Below are 5837 nucleotides of genomic sequence, written 5' to 3'. Positions count from 1 at the left end.
TGAAGCTAATCAAACAGAAACATTTTATTCCTGGGTTCACTTTCCTAAGGAAGACAACACTACATTCACATTCCACACATACAGAATTGCAAATGTACCTCATCGGTACCAAGCATACCAGTATCATGAAATACCGCACACTTATCAGAAGCATCAGAACTGGTTTGAAGGTGCCCTACCACATGTAATACAAGCTGTGAGACTAGGTCCCTTAGGTAATGACGGACCAATGTGGCATATGTTTGCCACATACACACCTCACCCAGGTATACAAAATATGCAGGCAGAGGACGTATTCATTGAGATAGTAACACTTTACAGATGACTTGTTCAGTTTGTAATGCAAACTCTGAATACTATACCAGCGCGTCCAGCACCACCAGCACCTGCTCTATACCAATTGGCTACTGGAATCAATCCACAAACCGTACATACTATCATGGGTAAGGTACCCACGGAACGAGAGAAAATTCCCTTCTGGATAGCCCAAAAAACAAATCAGCTGGAAGCTGTGTTTCCCCATATGGGATCACAGGAGAAACATAGAATTCTCACAATGTGCTTGCCCTTCGGGATGGTTCCCTCAGTGAATGACTGTGCCACATGGGGTACGGTCTTCGCTGCAATATGTAATACCACACGTGGTACCCCGACACTTGCCAATTTACCAGAGGAGTTAAAACAAATTCAGAATGAGCACGAGGCTGCCCCAGCCCTAGATTTGGGGATGAAATTAATGCGTAATTTCGACTCAGTCTCCTCAATCATACTCAGTAATATTAAAGGGGAAGCGGTAGCACTGGCTTTACGCAAGCGCCTCCGAGAGATTCCACACTTGGACCAGGAGAAACAGCTACCGAAAATTATTTCCAACACCTATACAAGTATAGGACGGGATAGTTTGTGAGCCAAGATCAAGAAGCTTGAAATACAGAGTACCAACCCTAAGGAGGGAACTAAACAAGCACAGGGGGGTTCTAAAAAGCGCTGAAATAAACAAAAACAATTTAAAGATAGATGAAATCAGAGAGCTGATTCTTCACACCCGGAGAATTCCGACAGGAGATATACTCTCAGAAATAGAGAAAACATAAAAGCTCCTGACAGATATACTGATTCACACCCCTCTCATTGCTTTCAGGACGCACCAGATAGATGTAGCGAGAGAGGGAGCCGTCTTGATCGACGTCCTGAATACGTGAAACAGAAGAAAGACTCACCACAGTCTTCAGAAAAGAAAGAAGATAAGTCCCCACAATAAAAGCCACAAAGAAAAAGGGGGCAGCACCCTAAGTTAAAAATGCCATTACACTTGAGAACAATGCTGAAGAACAAGACCTGGGTAGTGACACTGTTAGACAGCGCAGCAGAGGTCACAATATGTTGCCAGAGTCTGAAAGATCATCTGGATGCGACAGCTACTAGCGATTTCATTGCAGTTGAGACTGCGGATGGGCACATTCTCCAAACCGACAGGGTTTATGATTTAAATATCCAAATTGAGGGAGACATGAAGCACACCATTGGTGTGATATTCTGGGATGGACTTAGTTGTGATATCCTACTGGCACATCCGTAAGCTCCCACATAGGGAAGATGTAATTTTGCCTTCTTTCTCTGATCTTGCTCCAGAAGCAGTAAAACAAGCCTATGTTGTCAATTGGGCTGTAGCGCAGGCACCTGCATTGTACCGCAATCATGTAGGTTGGGACAAGGACTATCCTTGACATGTAATACCTATCAGGTCTACACCCCAGCCTCAGCCACAATATTCTGTTAAACATGAAGCAAAAGCTCCAGTGAGGGAGATCCTCACTCAGCTTGAATACCAGGGAGCAATTGAGCCCTGTGTTTCTGCAATGAATAACCCATTATACCCTGTTGTAAAACCAGACCATTCCTACAGAATAGTCTTAGATTACAGACACTTAAACAGTCATACACGTACATATGCAATACAAAATACACATAGCACAGCACTAATTATTTACATAGTGCGTAAAAAATACAAAACAACATTGGATATTTCCAATGTTTTTTTCTGCCAGAACTTAGCACACGAAAGTCGGGACCTGAGTGCATTCTCATTTGGCTCACAAAAACGCTTCTGCCGTTTTCCCCAAGGCTACAAAAACAGCCCAGGGCTGTTCTCAGCCTGTGTAACATCAATTTTACCTGATATTGATCCAGATGCGTTGTCTTAGGTGGATGATATCTGTCGCACAGATCACGACCTCAACATTCATCTTGCCAGGTTTGATCGGATCGTTTTAGGATTCCCAGCACTTGGCTGCAAATTTAATTTTAGGAAAACTAAAATAGCCTTTCTCAGTGTATTGTTCCTGGGATACAAGCTATGGAACAAGGGGAAGAGCTTGGCCCGCACTTTCTGGAAAAATGTGCTCAGCTTCACCACCTAAGACTCTCAATAAACTAAAGTCTTTACTTGGTTTCTTTAATTTTAGCAGAATTCTGCACAATGTATGAAGCCACTTTATGACTTAATACGTCCTGATTTTTCTAGCAGACACTGTACTATTGAACACACACGCATCTGTAGGGAATTGCAACAGGACATGCTAGACGCAAAACACTTCCACACATGTGACAACAAAACAAATTTGGTCATCAGAATAATTGCTGGTGCCATCGGGTTCACTTTTGTCACCTTTAACGAGGGCGACACAGTGCCCATAGCATGTAAATCACATTTATACTCCAATGCAGAACAACGTTTTAGACCCACAGAACATACTCTAACTGCGGTTCAGATGGCTGTCATTAAGGAGAGGCCACTTGCGCAAGGAAAATGCATCATTGTCGTTACCCCCATGCCAGCCTTAGAGGCCGTCATCAAAGCAAGCGTTCCTAACGCTAAAGCATTACATCCACGCTGGATTCATTGGGCAACCTCCCTGACTGCCACCGATGTTGACTACATCTTTGATCCAAAACTTCATACACAAGAATTTCTCCAATACGAACAGGAGTCCTCCGCTCCTCTAGATATTTAGCCACTTGAGAGATACCATGCTGTAATTTATATTGATGGTTGAGCACAACCAGCTGTAGGTACTAAACATCAATATTCAGCCACCTGTGCTGCTGTGAGCAGAATGATGAAGGATGGTGTATTCCACCCTCACAGTACCTACAAGCAGACCCTAGGGGACTGCACAGCTCAGCTGGTTGAACTCAAAGCCCTTATTTTAGCGCTAGAACACACAGAGCCAGGATTACTGACTTTAATTGTCTGTGACTCATACTACTGTGTCCAGTCCTACAATGATTATCTTAATCATTGGTGATTGAACGGGGTTAGAGACTCCAAAGGGAGCACCATAAAACTCAGAACTCTGTGGGAGAGGGTGGCTGATCTTAAGGATAAGCTACCTTGTGTCCATGTAGTACATACATTGGGCCACCAACGTGTAGAAATACACGTTATCGTCAATTCTTTGGCTGATGACGCAGCCAGATCTGCAGTAGCTATCGCTTCTGTGGCTGCAGTGACTCGTTCTCAGAAGAGATTGGATAATGAAATTCTGACTGCTGTGAAAGCTTCGGCTGAAGGCAAGTCTCTTCCAAAAGCATATCCTACAAAATACTCATACCACATCAGTGCACAGAATGTTGCTTATGCAACAATTCCTGGGGTTGGAGATCAAGTGATCCCCAATCAAGACCTGAGATTAGATCTCATAAAAGCAGCGCATGAGAGTGTCACTTCTGCTCATGCTGGTATTTTGGCTACAGTAACACTCTTACAGAAACGCTTCTGGTGGCTAGGTCTATTCAAACAGACAAAACAGTACTTCCTTTGTTGTGACATTTGCCAGCAAATTAAGGGCTCCAACATCAAACGCCCACCGTAGACATCCCACTTAATGTCCAACAGGCCACTACAGTGTGTGTACCTGGACCATTGCGGTCCACTCCAACCTGATGGTGCATACAAATACATCTTAGTCGCTGTAGATTCTTGTTCTAGATTCCTGTGTGTATGGCCACAGCAGTCAGCTGACTCTCGTACTGTTATAAAAGACTTGCTGATCTTTATCCGTACACATGCGGTTGCAGCATTCCATTCGGACCAGGGCCCTGCCTTTGCCTCTAAGGCATCAAGGGACACCATGGGAACGATGGGTGTTGAACTCCATTATTCCTCACTATAGCATCCGAGGGAAATTTGGTCGTGGAGAGGCAGAACCGTGATCTAAAGCAGTCCTTAACAGCTAGAGTATTAGGTTCTGGCTGCAGCTGGCTTCATCACCTATATAGGGTCCATACAGCACTGAATAATCTGCCAAGACGGGCCTTGGGGGGGGACGCAAGGTTCTCTTTGGGATACCTATGTATGTCCCAGATCTTGATGGCGCTGGTTTGGTGGCAACAGATACATCTTTTGACATATATGAACGACTCACTGTCTTACAGGAGCTTCAGCAATTTTGTGCTGATAAATCATCCATCAGTGCTGACACATTAGGAATGAGGGATTTACCAACAACTTCCCCTGGCTGGATTCCTAAAGTCAGGGATCTGGTTCATGAGAAGATCGCTGTAAAGAAAGAATTCAGTCCATCCTACAGAGCACCGGTCACAGTCCTGGAAGTACAGGGTACCAGAACTGTCATCTTACTATCGCTGCTATTTCCAAAGCAAACAGATTCATTTCCGTTGATGACGTCAAACTTTGTCAGGAAAACTATTGCCAGCATTGTTAAGCTCTTCCCTCAGCAACAACGATTCCCCTTTTCCTTTTACCCACATTGGTTGCAGCAGCGTATTCACCCCCGGTGGCTCTTGCAGTGGCTGTTCTTAGAACTAGCTTCTTCAGGTGTAACTGCCACTCAAGATGGTGTCCGCAAATCCTTCTGAGGTCAGCGCTCTAGTGTTTCTATCTTAGTCTCGTGCTGAAGCTTCTCTCCAGCTGTTTAACTCTGGGAGCTGTGCACTTCAACTGTCATCCTGAGGAGAATGAGCAGTGTTCCTGAGGCGCTTCTTTCATAGGGAATTCTTCTAGTTTTGAGTAATTATTTATTTTTCTTGTTACGGTGTGCACACCAGCTACTTTTTCCCTTTTGAAGAAGCTGAATTTTTTCCTTCTTACAACAACTGGCTATCGGCTTTCTGCAGAGAATTTGTTTTGGCTTAACAGAACTTCAAGCAACTGCAGTAAGGAATCCTTTTGTATCATTTCCAGACTTGCCAATATATATATATATATATATATATATATATATATATACATATATATATATATATACATATATATTCAAGAACTCTCTGCTTTGAGACTTGTCAGTCTTGGAGACAAACCTCAGTGCTCAGATTAATTCCTAGAGACTGTGATTGAGAGAACTGAACCTTGAGAAGGAGTTTTTGTTTCCTGTAAAATACATTAGTAGTTTGTATATTTGTGAACTTTTGGACTGTTCTCCAGAGAACCTTGGAAACCACTGACTCCTGGAGAAAAGAAGATATTAAGTTAACCTTGTTCTCTTAGAGAAACTAGTCTCTCAAAAGATCCAGGTTAGGAGAACGATAGAATTGGGTGAATGTGAATGGCTGAACAGTTGAATGCACAGTAGGAATTTACTTATCTATGCTTTTATCACCCGACTGCAGGTCCTCCCTTTAAAGAAATCCCAATAAGAAGAAAGGTGCAGGTTTTCAGAGACACACACTGAATTTCCTATCTTTAAGTGGGAAACACAGGCTGGAACTAGATATGGAGGCAGTCTCTCTTTTTCTATTCCCATTCCCCCTAGCGGATGCATGGAGGGAGTTTGGTAAAAAGCATCTCTTCTCCTGTACAGTAGACCAAGAGGTCC

Source organism: Pleurodeles waltl, chromosome 12 (genome assembly GCF_031143425.1).
Source record: "Pleurodeles waltl isolate 20211129_DDA chromosome 12, aPleWal1.hap1.20221129, whole genome shotgun sequence".
NCBI classification, from domain to species: Eukaryota; Metazoa; Chordata; class Amphibia; order Caudata; family Salamandridae; genus Pleurodeles; species Pleurodeles waltl.
Note: the sequence above shows the minus strand (reverse complement) of the source record.